At 33.6% G+C, this 18,190-nt stretch overlaps 1 pseudogene; it reads left to right on the forward strand.

The window, feature by feature from the left end:
* Positions 1-14,184: 14,184 nt before the first annotated feature.
* LOC149537868 (glucan endo-1,3-beta-glucosidase pseudogene) lies at positions 14,185-16,323 on the forward strand (annotated as a pseudogene).
* Positions 16,324-18,190: the final 1,867 nt, after the last annotated feature.

The following is an 18,190-nucleotide window of genomic DNA, read 5'->3' on the forward strand; positions in this document are numbered from 1 at the left end:
ACCCACTGACCCCACATTTAATATTGGGCATTTAATTCTTTTCCTCAATATTAAATAATTACATGAAGTATTATCACAATGTTACAATACAACTCATCAAGAATATTTCATGGGAATCTTTACATGTTGTATGTCCATCTAGGTACAACATTACATAATAAAATAAAATAATAAAATAACAATATTATGCAATGTGTGCAACACCCATTATCTCAACACTTGGATCCCTTAGGATTAAGCTCTGTTTTAGAGATGGTCCTTAAAAACTTATCAATTGGTCTCCATGTCATCAAACATCATGCTTTCTGATTTTCTTTGAATTAAACGTGTTGCTCGTACATTCATTCAAAAAGGGGCAAAATGTAATACCCCAAAATTGGCTCATTGCCATTATACCAATTCTAGTCTATTCCTGATAATTTCAAAGTCCTATTCTAATAGGCAATTCTCATTCTACTATTCGCTACTTGACTTAATTGTCAAATGCAAAAAATCTAAATCTGCATTCATCATGCTTATTATTTAATTCCTATAGTATTTACTCGTATTAGTCACATTAAACCTATTGATTAATATTTAATTTAATTATTAAGTATTTATACTTTAATTAAATTATAATTATATCCTAAGGCTAATGTATTATGGAATTAAATTTATTTAATTTAATAAATACGCCTATCTTAATTAATTAAATGTAATTATTTAATTAAATGGGAAAGGTATTTCTAATTAATTAAAAGAAATTATTTAATTAAATGGAGTACTTACTTCTAAATAATTAAACAAAGTTATTTAATTAAATGGGAAGACATTCCTAATTAATTAAATGAAGTTATTTAATTAAACAAAAGTCTCTCTAATTAATTAAAGATTATTTAATTAAATAGAAAAAGTAATTATGAGAGCATATCTCATTTTATTAAATTAAATATCTCAACAAAATCTCTCTTCAGTTCAAAAAGGGGAATTTCCAGTTCACTATTGATCAAAAATTAGTTAACTCAGTTAACTCCTTTTTCTACTCAAATTAAAACAGTTAACTCCTTATTTTACTCAAATTAAGTTTGTTAACTCCCTTTAATTTGGGAATCTCCCTTTATGACTGAAACTCATCTTCAATCCTGACCGTTGATCTGAATCGATCTCAACCGTTGATGGATTCCAGGAGGCTCTATTTAAGAGACCCTCATCTCTTCATTTTAGGGGAATGAATTGATTTTCTATCGAATTGCTATTGAAATTCATGCTCATATTTACTTACATTTCTTTCATACATTCTCATTCTTAGTTTAATCTCATTTTAGTTTAATCATGCATATGCTTAATCTAGTTTGCTTCATTTGTTCTTAGATTACATTGCATCTTTCATTTTTTAGATTAATCTGTATACTCATTCTTAGCTTAATTCCATTGTCAAATCATTCGTTCTTAGAGGGTCTAGTTGCCTACACCTTGATTCTGAGGATATTAACAGGCAAAATCCCTTTAGATAGAAGGCAACAGGTCACTTTGCAGGGCAAATTTTGGATGAACAATTCAATGTTCATTCTGCGATGAATCCGCAAATAAGGACCGTGTTGAAGTGTGTGTGTTAGCATAGGCCGCATTTTCACATATACAATTATACCTATAGCAAATAGGAACCTAACAGATGGAGCTTCATTTATGGTAGAAAACCTTTAGCAACTCCCTGCATGGGCTTGTCTTTCCACCTCCACATGTCAAACTATCGTTATGTCACTATGACTAAAGATATAGAAACTTTTCATAGCAACAAAATGGCAATTGTTGATCATCTCCAAATCAACGGTGGACAAGGATACATCAAGAAATTGGCCCACCTCAAAAGGTAATGAATAAAATTTTGACAATTGTTACCTCATTTGACAACTCCACCAGCCACAAAGAATAAAGGCCCACCTGGGACATGTTGCACACTTTTGTTATGTCACTATGAGTATTCTTTGTGCAGTTTCCATTAGTGACATAACGGTGTCCATTGATATTAGGTCTTATTGATGGTACTAGTTGAATATTTCAAGATAGCAAAATGACTAATTAAATAGGAACACCTATCATCTCCTCTGACATCCTTACAAGCCACAAAAAAAGTGGCCCACTATGACATGTGGTGTGTTTTCATTATGTCGCTATAATTATCTTTCATGCATCTTTCCATAATGACAATATGACAGCCATAGATCTATCTAGAGATATATGGCCCCACTTTATTTTTACTAATTATTGTACATGACTTGAAGCAAGATGCTCCACCCAAACACATGTCATATTTTCATTATATCACTATGAAAATTCATCATACAATTTTTTATAGTGACAAAGCAATGCTCATTGATTTCTTTAAATTAGATGGCTGAGAAAATACGGGCCCACCGAGGTGGTAATGGCATGAAACAACTTAAAGACTTAGGATATAAAATGTAACCCAAGGTTTATATGTACCGTATAATATTAGAATGTTTTAAAAAATTAATATTTTAAAAGATATGACCATTGGCCATGCTCGATAGGCAAAACTCAAATTTTGGTGGCAGGGCAAAAATGGCTAATAGATACCATCAAAGGAGGTAAGAAAATAGAGTTTCAATGGACCACTCAAGTAGATATGTTATTTGACCATTTGAAAGGTAGAGTAGCACAATATTTTATATTGGCACTACCTACCTTCAATAAGCTATTCACAGTAGAGACTAATGCTAGCAACCTTTCCATAGGAACAATTCTCATTCAAGAGGGGAGACCAGTTTCTTTCTTCTCAAAATAACTTAATGATGCCAAGAAATGACCTAGAACTATATGCTATGGTTTAGGCCCTAATAAAATGGAGGCACTATTTGCACTAAGCTATGAAGGAGTTCATTGTCAAACAACCATGCACTAAGCTATCTCAATAGCCAAAACAAGTTGAGTTGCAAACATATGAAATGGATGGAGTAACTTCAAGCATTCACATTCTCCATCAAACACAAGAAAAGCGGTGCAAACAAGGTAGTAGATGCCCTAAGCAGGAGAATCACCTTGGTAGAAGAAGTTCAAATGAAAAGTATGGGGATCAATGACCTTAAAAAATTGTACAAGGATGATCCAAAATTTGGAGAGATCCACAAGGGTTGTTCTACACTATTAGATGCCTATAACACCACATATTTAGAGTACTTGTTGTAGAATGGCCTTCTATTCAAAGGAGGACAAATTTTCATTCCAAAGTACTCCATGAGGGAAAATCTAATCAGAGAGAAGCATTGTGGCACTTTAGGAGGACATTTTGAGAGTGACAAAACTTTGGAATTGGTAAGAATAAATTATTTTTGGCCCAAACTACCTACTAATGTCAGGAAATTGTTTGAATGTTGCACAACATGCCAAAGAGAAAAAGGAGTAAGGAAAAATTAGGGATTTTACCAACCCCTACCTATTCCAACAAAGCCATAGGATAGTGTGAGCATGGACTTTGTCTTAGGCCTCCCAAGGACAAGATAGGGATTTCATAGCATTTTTTTCATTATTGATAGATTTAGCAAAATGGCTTTCTTTGTTCCTTGTAAGGGCTCTAATGATGCGTCTCATATTGCTAACTTTTTTTTAAGGAAGTTGCTAGGATACATGGATTGCCAACATCCATAATATCAGATAGAGATGTTAAATTCTAGGATCAATTTTGGAGGACCTTATAGAAAAATTTAGGCACTAACTTATCCTTTAGTTCTACCTACCATCCACAAATAGATGGGCAGACTAAAGTAGTGAATAGATCATTGGGCAACCTTTTGAGGTGCCTTACCAAATAGCATGAGTAGACATGGGATGTGATTCTTTCTCAAGTAGAGTTTTCATTTAATGATTTAGTAAACATATCCACATGGAAAACTCCATTTCAAATCAATTATGGCTTCCATCCTAGAGGATTCATGGAACTAAGAGACTTGCCTAATGATGCAATAACCAGTGCACAAGGTGAATAATTCTCAACATGGATAAAATAGATCCATGATTAGGTCAAAGATACTCTAAAACAAAATACTTCCAAGTACAAGCAATAGGTGGACAAGAAAAGAAGACATACACCATTTAAAGTGGGAGATCAAGTATGGGCATATCTAAATAAATAAAGGATTCCAAGGGGACACAATAAACTATAGATGAGGAAGATTAGACCCTATCAAATATTGCACAAAGTGGGGGAGAATGCTTATAAAATTTCATTACCTTCTACAATTGTCATTTCTCCTATTTTTAATATTTGTGATCTAACCTCTTTCAAGGACAATGTAGAAGCTAATGATCAATTGTAGGATACTAATGACACATGGGTTGAACGGATAAAACACTTGCCACATATCCAAAATTTACAATTGACAAAAATTTTGGACTCCAAGGTGGTCAAGAAGAGAAGGAAGAAGACCACTACAGACTACTTGGTCAAATGAAAGGGTCTTCCTAACATAGATGCTACTTAGATGAGTAAAGAATGCATGCATAAGCATGGCACATTAATTCAAAAACTATCCTCAAGTGGGACTTGATTTTTCCAATAAAGGGAGTATGGTGTAGGAGCACCTACCCCTTAACTCACCAAGGCATCTTCATGTTCTACTCTTTATGAGTACTTCCTAGGATAGTAAAATCAATTTTTTGATTCAATAAGCACATGTTTTAAGACCAAGTCCCCATTTTTTGATTTGTAAACCATGGGTTTTAACTATTAGAAATGCTTTAAAATAACTAAGAGGGAGGTGGGGGCAATGAATCAGTTATTCAAGGTCTAGATGTCCCAATAAAACTTTTTCACTAAGTATAGTGAGCCCATTAAACATTTCATGCATCCAAGCTAAACATTCTAACTAGCAAGTTACTAATAAATTAACATGTATCAATAAGACATGAAAGATAAACACATAACATAGTGATTTACATGGAAGCCTAATTTGGGAAAAATGACTAGTAACATGCTACTTCTTTCTCACTCTTCTGAAGTGATGCCCTATGAAAGGCCAACCCTATTAAAGGTTACAAAACACACTGTTAAATGTGACCCAGTTAAGGGATTTCAATCACCCTATTAGAAGTGAGCCTAGTTAGAGGACTTTAGGCCATTCACATGGAATGCCACCCTATTAAAGGATTTCTAAATGGTTGTTAGGCCAACCTTAGTCCAAAGATTTTTTTCCTTGACTGATACAATTGTTAGAGAGTAACAATAAGGGATTTTGATCTAATACAACTTACAACTTAACTTCTAGATTTTAGATCTCAATTCAAATCACAATTATGCTTGGCTTTCACTCTCTGTAGCTCTGACAACTTGTCCACTCCTCAAGCTTTTGTCTCCATGAGTCTCCTTGCTTGTTGTACCAATGCAATCACTCTTGTAGTCACTTTATGAAGTAGAGTCTCTATAATTTGTTCTTCCTTCTCAATGCCTTCACCTTGACACCACATACTCTAGCCAACCACTTACTTTTCTTCATGACCCACAACTCCTTAAGTATGAATTTGAAATTCTTTTCCCACTCTAAATTCCCTCATTTAGATTAGGGTTTTAATGCCAATGTATCTACCCTTTATCTTGTTTCTTCTTAGAAACTTCATGTAGAATCCACTAAAAATGGTTAACCTCAAATTTTGTACCACCAGCTCATCCTCCTTATCTTCCATCTAGTTCACAAAATTCAAGATAATAAACTTGTCAGCTCAGATTTTGCTAATCTTTGACTTTACAAATAATGCAATAGCTCAGCACATACTGTGTCTCTTCGCATCAACTATGGATTCACTTAGCATCAACTAAGTTTTACTAATGCTTAGCACCTATTATTTTTTTCTAGATCAAGACTTGACCTTGCTTGACACCAACTACTTCACTCGACAAACACTAGAATTTGTTTTTACTCAGCACATACTAGTTTTCTGCTCAGCATGAACTAACTTTTCTTGGCACCTACTAATGAATTTAGTCAAGCTTTGCAAACAGTTCTGTTATAACTTGTTCTTCTAAAATTTCTAATTGTATCCAACCTCTGTACCTTCAAGTATATTATCAATACATTATTCTACCATTTTCTTAACTGATCCTTTTACTTCATTACGTAACCATAACTCAACCTTTCCTCTAGGTGCTTTTGTTACATCTTATTGATTAAATTCTCTTCATCAATCAACTAAATGATAGTACTTGGATCTTATAAGAAATTGTCTCACCAGAAAATAGTAGGTTTGGCATCAATGACAAAATAATGATTGAAAACATTCTTCATCAACAATCTCCCTTCTTCAATAATGATCTTTTCAATCAGATTTCAAAATTAACTCTGGTTAAAGGGCATGTTTTGGTCCTGGCATAGGATAGGAGTAAGTTTAAGTTTCCTAGTATGTTTTGGGCCTCTAGGGAACTTAACTAAGGTCTTAGTTTAATCAAATTACAAATATTGCATAAAATGAAAAAAATTGCAATTTTGCATAAAACGTTGCTTAACAAGTTTTGCAAAAGGTTGTCAACTTATGTAATTTGAATCTCCAACAGTCCTAACCTCACAAAATTAGTTGCACCCATTGGTAATTGTCTTCTTATATCCCTCATAGGTGGGTGGAAATCAGAGAGCTTGTAATCTTGTTTTGAATCAATAAAGACCCTATTTTCCTTGCAATTTTGTTACAAATTCATGTTGTACGGATTGGTATAGAATGGTGGAGGGAGATGAATGGTTGATCTAGATTCTTGATTTAATTTCATAAATGATGCAAGTGCTTTGAAATTCTAACATTATAGGAGTTGTGAGAAATCATCAAACCCTTACCAGGTGCACCAAACCTTTATTTTCAATGACAGTTTTTAGAAAAATGTGCTAACTTGCAAACCCACCATAGGAATTCCTTGATTCTTTGAGGAATGAAATTTAGGAAAATGTACTATATTTTTTTAAAAACTTGGTACATGGGGAATTTTTCTTCTATTTTTACTCTCAGGCCCTAGGTCAAACATCTCTATGTATTTGACAGTGCAAAGAGAGATTTGAAGTGATAGAACACTATGGGGGTGGATAAACCTAAACCAATTGATGATTCCTATGTAAAATTGATTCCTTCTTATGCTCCAATAGGTTTACAAGTCCATTCCACCCTCTGGTTAAGACTTCCTTCTTTAACCGTTTCAAATAGGTCTAATTAGGTCTATTGCAGCATTGGCCTTGCAGAGTAAACCCTGAGGCTTTAGGACCTCAAACTTTGGAATCAGTGGATTTATGTCAAGGAATAAATGATTTTTTAATCCAATTGGCAGGTCATTTGGACAAATTCCTTGTAAATTCCAAATTCCTTATTTTTAGGGCTACTAGGACTTCTAGGCCTAAAAGCCAAAATTGTGCAAATAGCCCCTAAAACCTATGGGACCAAGTTGATCAGTATTATATGAGACTAATGAGTTTAAAGGAAAATTTCCATCCCCTCTATAAACATTTAGGTTACCAATAAGGAAAAATCCTTACTTTGATGTTTTGGACAAATAGACCTAGGGAAGCAACTTTGGGTGCTTATGCTATTTTTTCAAGTGACCTTATTACAAAGGTGTAGAACCCTATCTTGACTCTACATTGGGGTCCTAATAAGTTATTCAAGGCCACACCATAGAAATTTTCATATGTAAGGGAGAGCTCTATATCATAGACTTAGTAGAAAGGTTTTATCATTGGCCTAACATGCAAAAAGATGTAAGGAAATATGTGGAGCAGTGTGGAATGCATTAGAAGGAAAAGGGAACATCATAAAATGTAGGTATCTACCAACCACTATCCATCCCAATTAGGCCTTGGGAGTGCATCATCATAGATTTTGTAGTGGGGTTACCTAGGACACCAACTAGTTTGGACAGTGTGTTTGTGGTAGTGGATAGATTAAGTAAAATGAGTCACTCTATCCCATGCAAAAAATACATGATGCTAGTCACATTGCCCACATTTTCTTCAAAGAGATAGTAAGGATACATGGGTTTATAGTAAGAATAGTTGTAGAAAAAAATTTTAAGTTCATGGGATGCTTTTGGAAGACCCTTTAGAGGAGGCTAGGAACCAACTTGTCCCATAGCTCTGCATATCATCCCCAAACTAATGGGTAGAAAGAGGCAATTAATAGGGTACTTTTTGGTAACTTATTGAGTTTATTGAATCAAAAGTATAGATAAGGATTGGAATAAATCATTTCTCAAGTAGAATTTTCTTATAATCATAGTACAAATAGGACTACTAGTAGAAGCCCATTTGAAGTGGTATATGGATTACATCCAAGAGGAGTTCTTCAGCTCAAAGACTTAAAGGGTTATGAGGGAATCATCGGCCATGCTGATGATTTTTCTCAATCAATGAGAGAGGTTAATGAGAAAGTAAAGAAGACACTAATGGAGGCCAATCAAAAGTTGAAAGTTATGAGAGATGAAGGGGGAAGAGATCTACAATTTGAGGTAGGTAATTCAATGATGCCATTCTTGAACGAGGCTAGATTACAAAAGGGCATACCTAGTAAGTTATAGATGAAAAGGATTGGACCATGTAAAGTGTTGGATAAATATGGTCAAAATGCCTACAAGGTGGAATTACCCAAGGAGATGTTCATTTCTCCTATATTCAATGTAAATGAGTTCATGAAATACAAAGGACTAGAGATGAATGATGAATAGTATAGTACTAAGGTGAGTAAGGATGTGGAAGAACTCAAGGTACCTAATCAGATAAAAACATAGGTTGACAAGATTCTAGATTTAAGAGTGAAGAAGAATACTAGGCCCAAGACATACATGGAGCATGTAGTGAAATGGAGAAACCAACCAAATTCAAAGGCTACCTAGATAGCAGAGAGTGACTTTAAAATGCATGGTGTCAGTGAGGAGTTCTTAACACCATGGGTTCCTTAACTTCCTTGTTGTAGGGGTAGAATGGTGTAGGGGCAACTTAAGGTCTTATTGGAGGATCTTTATAATGTTGGCTTGTAGGTGGTTCTAGCTAGCCATCAAGGTAACAAGGAATAATCATAAAGTCCTGAAAGTTGATTTGGTGTGTGGGTTGAGATAATGATGTTTAGAGTTTTATAATTTGTGATTTGTGTGTTCAATTGGACTCTAGAGTGAAAGTCCTAGGAGAGTCAACAAAAAAGGTCAAAGGTTGACCAAAATCCCAAAAAAGGAGTGGCACTTATTTTTTTGATGTTTTTAAGAGTTTTGGGATCCAAGTAGTGGATTCTAACTTGAGATATGCAAATCAAGAGAGGGAATTGTCGAATGAGAAAAAGTTTCTCAAGACAACTTTGCAACTTTGCAAAGTTGTCTTGAGACTATTTCCTTAAAACTATGAAATCTCCTTAATGGTATTGTAACTTGGCCTAAGGTTCCAAGTATCTATGATTAGGTTTTATAAGGTCAAACTAACCCAAACTTGGTAGTTGGGAGTGGCATTATATGAAGTTAGGTTTGGAAAGAACAAGATCTAATTGTATTTTCATAACAGAGCTTTCATCCAATCATAATATTGATTGAAAGGACTAAACTAATGCTTTGAGACTTTTTGTAATTTCCTTCTATGGAATTGGTTTTTTTTTTTGTATGACTGGTTAGCATTTTGTTAATTTCTTGTGTTTCATTGGTTCCCAACTTGGTTCAGAGCCAGACTTGTAAATATGTGCCCCACTTGAATTCTCATGGTTGAACTTCCATGGCCTCTTAGAATCAAGTAGGGGACTAGGTATATAGTTTAAATATGTTTTATAGAGTCCTGGTCTATAGGGGAGCTAATTTTACCATTAAGCCCTAGGCAAGTGTTGAGGCATTTTGGCTAAGAGTTAGCACAGAACAGTAGCAAGAAAGCTTGCAAGATTGATTGGTTTGTGCCAATCAATGGTAAGAGTTAGAAAGAGCATGTATCCTTGGTAAATTATTGCAAGGAGGAGAGAAGAAGAGTTGAATAGATTTTCTAAAAGAAGCCATGAACCTAGATTGATTTACATGTCCTACAAACCTTCAAAAATAGGGGTTTGGTGTAAGACATGTGTATGAACACTTTGGGGAACTAAAACCTAGGAAATCTTAAATATTAGGAAATTATGAGAAAGAATACCTAAATAGATCGAGGGTTAGTTTCGAGAAGTTGGTACACATCGCTAGAAAGCTAAATTTGGGAGGCCTAATTGGGGCAAAAAGGTTGCAAGGCCTAGAACTAGCAAGATAATAACTTGATGGAAAACCTAAGAAAGAATCCATCAAAATGGGTCAAAATGGATTGAGAGAAAGAAAGTAATAGAGGGAATACCTATTCCTAGCTCCAAGAATAGGTTGGGAAGGAAAATGGCTAATTGAGCCCATGAGTGCATAGTTGGAATCTAAGGCATAATTGAGTATATGAAATTGGTGGAGAGTTCTATAAGGAGTTACAGATCCTAGAAGTGATCTCTAAGTAAGGTAGTGAGGAATACCCTAGTAAGACCAAAGAATAGTTTTAGGAAGAGATAGAAGGCTCTAGAGAGTAAGGACCCCCCATTAATTGTAAACAATTTTCTCTTGATGAAATTGATTACAAAAAAATTATGATACCAAGTAAAAATGTAGGCCTTGGAGTTTAAAAAAAAACTTTTGAAGAGGATAGATATAAGGTTGTTTTGAAGTGAAGAACCTATAATGGAATAATTTTAAAAAAAATCAATGATGTCAAGCCTACTACCTACTGATGAAACAGTTTCTTTCTGGTCTAAAAGCTATCATTTACTTGATTGATGAAGAGGATTTCAAAAGAGGAGATAACAAGAGCACCTAGAGAAAGGTTGACTTATTTGGTATGAAAAAGAAGCACTAAGACCAAGTAAGAAATTGATACCATAGTTTATTGTTTATCCACTTAAAGCCTAAAATGAAAGATTACTCAAGTTAAGATTGAAAGAAGATAAAGTAAGAAAAGTGTCTTCCAAGCCTTGCCGAGCAATCTGTGCGAGCCAAGCTGAAATCAGTAGAAGCTGAGTGAAAATCAAGAGGTGTCGAGAAAATATGAAAAATAGTGTAAGCCAAGTGATTATTAGTATATGTCGAGTAAAGTTTAGTTGGTGTCAAGCATCAATAAACTTTAATATTTTTCAAGTGAACTAGTGTTGGCCGAGTGAAAAAATAGTATAGATGTCGAGTGACAGCAAACAATGTTAAATTGAAGATTTGAAAAATCTAATTTAATTTCTTGAAATATGTGAAGCACAAAATTCAAGGTAAACCATTTTTAGGAAAATTCAAGGAAGATTGTAGAAGAATTTTCTAGAGGATCCAAATGAAAAAGTGGGTAGATTTATTGTATCCTACCTAATCCTATCTAACCCTAAAATGTACAATTGTGGTTAAGCATAAAAAGATCTAAATTCTCTATTTATAGAGATAGTTGGTTAGAAGAAAAAGTTATCATGTGGGAGAACCTAAGGAAGATAAGGAGTCTAGGGTATTGATTTATTCAATGGCTGAACAGAGGTGATTGCAATTGGCATACAAAGCAAGAAGGATTAAGAGTATGGATGCTTGAAGGGTGAACAAGCTATCAGATTTGAAATGTCTGAAATCCAAGTAGAGTGGGGGACTAAAACAAAGATCTGTGATTTGTAAGTGAGTTGTAATTTTTTATCAAATCAAGCCTTATTGTTACATTCTAATCATTGTATCAGTCTAGGTTAAATCCATTGTGTTAAGGTTGACCTAAAAATCATTTTTAAATCCTTTAATGGGGTGACATTCTAATGGAATGGTCTAAAGTCCTCTAACAAGGTTCACTCCTAACAGGATGATTGAAATTCTTTAACTGAGTCACATTTAACAGTGTGTATTGTAACCTTTAATAGGGTTGGCCTTTCACAGGACATCACTTCAGAAGAGTGAGAATTAGTAGCATGTTATTGGTGGTTTTTTCCAAATTGGGTTTCCATGTAAAATCCTTGTGTCAAATTGTGTGAATGTTCTTATGGTGTTTCATGTTTACATTTCTGCAAAGTTGTTTTGACCTAGGACAGTAACTTAGAAAGTTTAAATATTGTATGATCTAATGGATGCATGCATGATAAGGTCTTATGGATATGCATCTACTAAGCATTGAAAAGTTTTAATTGTACATTTGGACCTTGGATAACTGATTCACACCCCCCCCCCCCCAGTTATTCTAAAGAATTTCAATGAAGAAATTAGCCTATAGACAAGGCTATATAATCATGGCTGAACGACTCTGAGCAATGAGTGCACAAGGTTCTTCTGTTGGATCTATCAATGAGGTAAATAAGTTAATTGATTTTTATTTCAAATTGAATAATTTAAAAATTATTATATTTGATATTAATTTCCAAAAATATAAGTTTTTATATTTGATTTAAGTAAGGAAACAGTGATTGTATATTTGTTTAAAACTTTAAAGCGAATACATTTATATGTATTAAAATGAATGATTAACATTTCTTAGTATTTCTCTTGTATTTGTATGTATATATTGTTGATAAATACACTTAATATTTACATGGGATTACAACCTACCAATTCTAATACACCAATCGAGTACCATGGAGGCATCGATTCAAATGTGCATTGTAGTACGGAAGGTATATATTTTATATTCAATTTTTTATTTTTGAATTATTAATACAAGTAAAAAATTTAATTGAATTTGGTTTAGTTATACAAATTTAACTATTATGTGTTGGGATTAAGAAAACATCTTGTATTGCAGTTACAAGGAATGTAGAGATTGTTCCTGATGAGTGTGTTGAGGTTCAATCCATCAGGAAAGATGATGTGGTTGGACAAGGTAAAGAGCACTACAATGTTCTTTAAAGTCTTTAAAATCTCATTTTTTTTAAATTTAACCCTTTTATTTGTTATCGTAGAGAACCCACCTTTGCAAAGGACAGTAAGATCACATCCACAAGTGAGAAGAAATGTTGATGACAACATGGATATGCCTTTGTAAGAATATAGGCAAGGACAAAAAAAAAGAAAAAGACAAAAAAGAAATGACTCTCATTTATGTAACTTATTTGATAATGACTTATGTTAATGTCTAGATGTTTTAATTATGTTGTATTGAATGTTCATTTGAATTTTCTAATGAATCTTATGTTTTAATATTAATGTGAATGCTCTAATGAAATTTATGTGTTAATAAATTTTATCAAGTGATAATTCATAAATGTTACATTTTAATAATAGAATGAATGAATTTTAGATGTTAATAGGGAATTTAGATGTTGAGGGGGAAGGGGAGGAAATGAGCTTCCATCTTCACATGGTTGGCCTTAATTAGTAGATAATATTAAACTATTCTCGAAACCAAGTGAAGCTCAATATTAACATATGATTGCATGACAACTAACTGTGTCAATCTCTTGGTTTCAAGCAATGTAGAAGGAGACCATAGTTCAATATGAAATCTCAATTCATATGCATATGACATCAAGTGGAGCTGAAAAAAGTAATAGGTTTGCATTTTTGTTAGAGGTCTTTAATTAGGTTTGTACTTTTGCAGGTCTGGAACATTTTTTTGTTGTATTTCATCACACATATCCACACGAATATGAATATTCTAAAAGAAAAATAATTTTATTCTCTAAGAATTTTATATTTTCTAACATAATTAATAAAAATTAAAATAAATGATTGTTGACGAAATTGAATACAATACATCTACTCCTAATTTATATATCATCAAAGATCAACACAATCCTCACTATCATAATAAATACTACATTCGTATGATAAAACAAAACACTAAATAAAACTCATGTGAGTATTGAGTCTCTATTATAAATATCCAAAATAGTGAGCTCTTGAATCCCTAATCTGCTAAGAGGGTACATATACCAATAATAATATAAGTGCATTATTTCACAAATTTTAATGGGGCAACATAGTCAATGTAGTAGTTTTTAATCTCACCATCCTTGACATGTGTAACGTACAGATCACAAGAATATTGTTGAGCAACTAGACCCTTTTCACACTGCAAAGCCTCTCCCCATCAAATTCTATCAAATCATCCATGTCATTCACTATATAAGGACAATAAAGAGCACTGAAATTGACAATATAAATAATCTCCCTGAGTTTATGTATGACATAGAAAGGATTCTTCCTTAAATTCAAGGAGTCTTCTACTCTAATAAAAATTTATCTTCAAGATGAAGAGATGCTATGTAATTTTTAGGGATAGGAATTCAATTCATTATATTTCTTCTATGATGTTCATACTCTTCCTTTGCACAGACTTGGATTTTTATGGTGAGGATCTCTACATGATTAATTTTGGTTTTGGTTTCATTAACATTAATTCTAAGGTGAATATCTATAGATTTTAATGAATATGTGTTGGTTTGATTCAGTCAATTAAAGTTTCCAATCAAATATAGTTGATTTTTTGAAACATTTTTTTTTTTTTGTGTCATGAGTAGTCATAAATATAGAAATCAATATTTTACATTACATATCATCATTTATTATTAGATTGGGATAGTTGGAAAATAATATTGAATGACACATCCTAAATAACACATCATGTTGTTGAATAAGTGTTCAAGTTCATATGCAGCAATTATATAGCTTGTTCTTCGAATGAGCAGTCATATTTATTGGTACCATTCTTTCAGCTCTTGAGTATAGTTTTACAGTTTTAATTTATATCTTATCTAAATTAGAATTTGAACTAATCTAAAACTAATTAGACATTCTAATAATTCAAAAATGAGTCTGTATTGTTTTTTTAAACAAGATATCATCATTTCTCTATTAATATAGAAGATTACAACATTTTGAGTAATCAAGCATCCCAATTATAGGTTGCCTTTAGCTAAGTAACCACATATATAGTTATCCACTTTCTCAAGTTTATAAAGGAATTAAAGTTGGCCTTAATCGACTATATTATTTATTTCAAATCAAAAGACATTTTAAAACATTGAAGCCAACCAAGAGAAAGTATATCCTTTCTCTTCCAACATAGTTACTCATTCCAATAGTTATAATGAGTCTAAGGCCCAAGGATGGGATTCTTTTTTATTTTAGCCCAATTTTTAGATCTAATTTTATGGTAACTCTTACAAGGAGCATCTGTATGGTGGTAGAAATTATCCTAGAATAAATCTACCAAAGAATAAAAAGTAAATTTTAATAGACCATATCTATAAGAAAAATTTATTCATGTATGACATACATAATTTGATATGGGGATGGAAGAGAATTTGGAACCTTTTTCAATTTACCTTTCTTCCTCTTATGTATTAGAATTTATTTTTTCCTTCCTTAATTCCAAGACCCAACAACAAATGTTATGGTTTATTGATAGCCTTGAAGTTGTGGGTCACCATCATGGTCTTGGGTTTGATTCCCCCTCCAGGTTCAAATGGTGATAGTGGCTTGGGCCCAACTATTCTTCACCCATGGTAGACTAGTCTTGCCCTAAGTTTGCACCCAGAACTACTATCTCATCCACTCTCATAGCTAACTAGTTCTTATGTGTTCTTTTAGGTGCAGCAATAATAGGAGAGTCCATAGGTGTATGCTATGGAAGGTTGGGTGACAACTTACCATCTCCAAAGGAAGTGGAAGGCATGTACACCTCTAAAAAAATTGACAAAGTGAGAATAGATGATGTTGATCAGAAGACTCTCAATGCATTCCAAAACAAAGACATACAAATAATGATGGGAGTCCCAAATGAGGAGATCCCTAACATTGCATCAAGCCAAGCCACTGCAAGGCAGTGAGTTGCAAACAACATCCAACCCCAATACCCCAAAACCCTCATAAAATACATCACAGCGGGTAATGAGATAGTGCCTGATACACCCTACACAACCAACCTCTTCCCTGCCATGAAAAACATCTACAATGCACTCCAAGCCATCAACTTACACAACAAAATCAAGGTATCTACAACAATACCCATGTCTACCCATAACAATTCTTATCCTCCTTCTACAAGAATCTTCAGCCCTAAAATAACCTCAATCATGCACTCCATCTTGGACTTCCTTTCACAAACAAAGTCCCCCTTTATGGAATATGTGTACCCCTATTTTTCCTATGCCTCTGATCCCAAAGACATTCCTCTCCCTTATTCCCTCTTCCAAGATGAGACCCCCAATGAAGTGGGTTACCAGAATTTTCTTGATGCAAGTGTGGATGCTCTCATTTATGCCATGGAAGCCTTGGGTGCTAAAAGTGGTTGGCCTTTTTATGGGAATGCTAATCATGGTGCAAATGTAGCCAATGCAAAGATTTACAACAACAACTATATCAAGAAAAAAAATTTAATAATTTGAACAGTCATCGCAATTGCGATGGTCTATTCTAACAGCAAGTCATCCCTTGCACAACACATCTATCACAATAGTATTGTAATTATGTACAATGGAAAGATCCAATAGATAACCATCGCTTGTATAGCATTTTTGTCGCATATATATCACAATTGCGATGGTTGATTGAAAGTTTAAATCATCATAATTATGACAGTGTACTGTCGCAATTGCAATGTCGTAAACATGAACTCTTGTCCCTCCCTTCTACCAAGTTATGATAGTGTTAGCCATTGTCATCATGATGGATTCCCTTGATGTCAAAATTTTTGATAGCAAAGTTTGGTCATCTGATGGGAGCCAATTCATCGTTTTGTCGCTAGGGTGATAGGTAGATGTCACAATTACGATGGCTTGTCATCGCAAAATGGGTCCAAATGTAGTAGTGTGGGTTTTCAAAGATGGAACATTTCATTCCCTACAAGAAAACTAGTGATGTTGTTCATATAGAAACATTTTTTTCAGAGAAGTGGTGAAACTATATGGTCTTCCAAAGAGTATAGTTTCATATTGAGATACCAAGTATGTTGGGTACTTCTAGCATATAGTGTGGAAGAATTTGAAGAAAAATTTAAAGTTCATTTCATCACATTTTCCACATATTAATGGAAAGACAGAGGTGGTGGATATGAATTTGGGAAACATGTTGTGATGTTTGGTTGGAGATAAGCCAAAAGGATGGGATCTGATTTTATTGTAGGCAAAATTTGTATACAATAATTTTGTCAATAGGAGTACTAATTTATCACTATTTCAAATTATATATGGGAGCAGTCTTAGAAATGCTTCTGAATTGAGGAATTTAGATAAGGGAAAGATAAGTAGTGCTGAAGTAGAGGATTTTATAGAACATTTGAAGAACATCCATAAGGAGGTGAGGAAGCATATCACAAGAATGAATACATAGTACAAGGCTAATAAAAATAAGAAAAGTATGTATAAGGAATTTCAGCTTGGGGATGAAGTCATGGTTCATTTAAGAAAGGAGATATTTCCTATGGGTAACTATAATAACCTGAAAATGAAGAAGTTTGGACCATGCAAAATACAGAAAAAGCATGACTCTGAAAATGCCTATGAAGTAGAGTTTTCTTTTGAACTAAGTATTTCACCAATATTAACAATTTAGATTTGACAAATATTATGAAGGAGGTATTGAAGATGAGGTCACAGGAGTGAGAAGAGTATTCATGCAACTACTTTAGCTACAATGTAGATTGAGGATATACTAGATAGTTGTGTTGGCAGAAGTACAAGGAATGAAACATATGAAGAGTATCTCATCAAATGGAAAGTGAGACAAGTAGAAGATTCATCATGGCTAGCATGGGAGGAGGTTGATTGTCCTTGTTTTTTCCTGACAACCTGAGATGTAATAAGGTTACTTCTCAAATTATCTTAGGTGTCTGATACAAGAGCATCCTGAGTGTAAGAGAAATCTTACATCAACCAAAAAAATACTTCCTATTTGTTTCTTCAATAAGGGTTGTCCTGGTGTAGACTTGTTATTTATGTAGGCTTGTTTCTTATTTATTCAATCATACGAGCTTGGAATACCCTAATTTTAGAGGTGGAGGCTCATCTTCAAAATATCATCCTGTCAGTTGAGGTTCACATCCAAATCATGAGTGTTCATGAAGTTATTGTAGATTTTTGGTGTGTAATTTTGGTACAAAAAAACTTTAGGCTCAATTTTGAAGCCATTAGCGGCTCGATGGGCCCTAGAATGAAGGTTGAATAAAGATTTCATGAATTAGGCCCTATAGATCAAAATATGGGGGTTCCAAAATGGGGTTATAATATCAAATTGGGTCAACAGTTCACAAGTTAT

Source organism: Cupressus sempervirens, chromosome 9 (assembly GCF_028749045.1).
Source record: "Cupressus sempervirens isolate cs-2001-9-10 chromosome 9, ASM2874904v1, whole genome shotgun sequence".
Classification (NCBI taxonomy): Eukaryota; Viridiplantae; Streptophyta; class Pinopsida; order Cupressales; family Cupressaceae; genus Cupressus; species Cupressus sempervirens.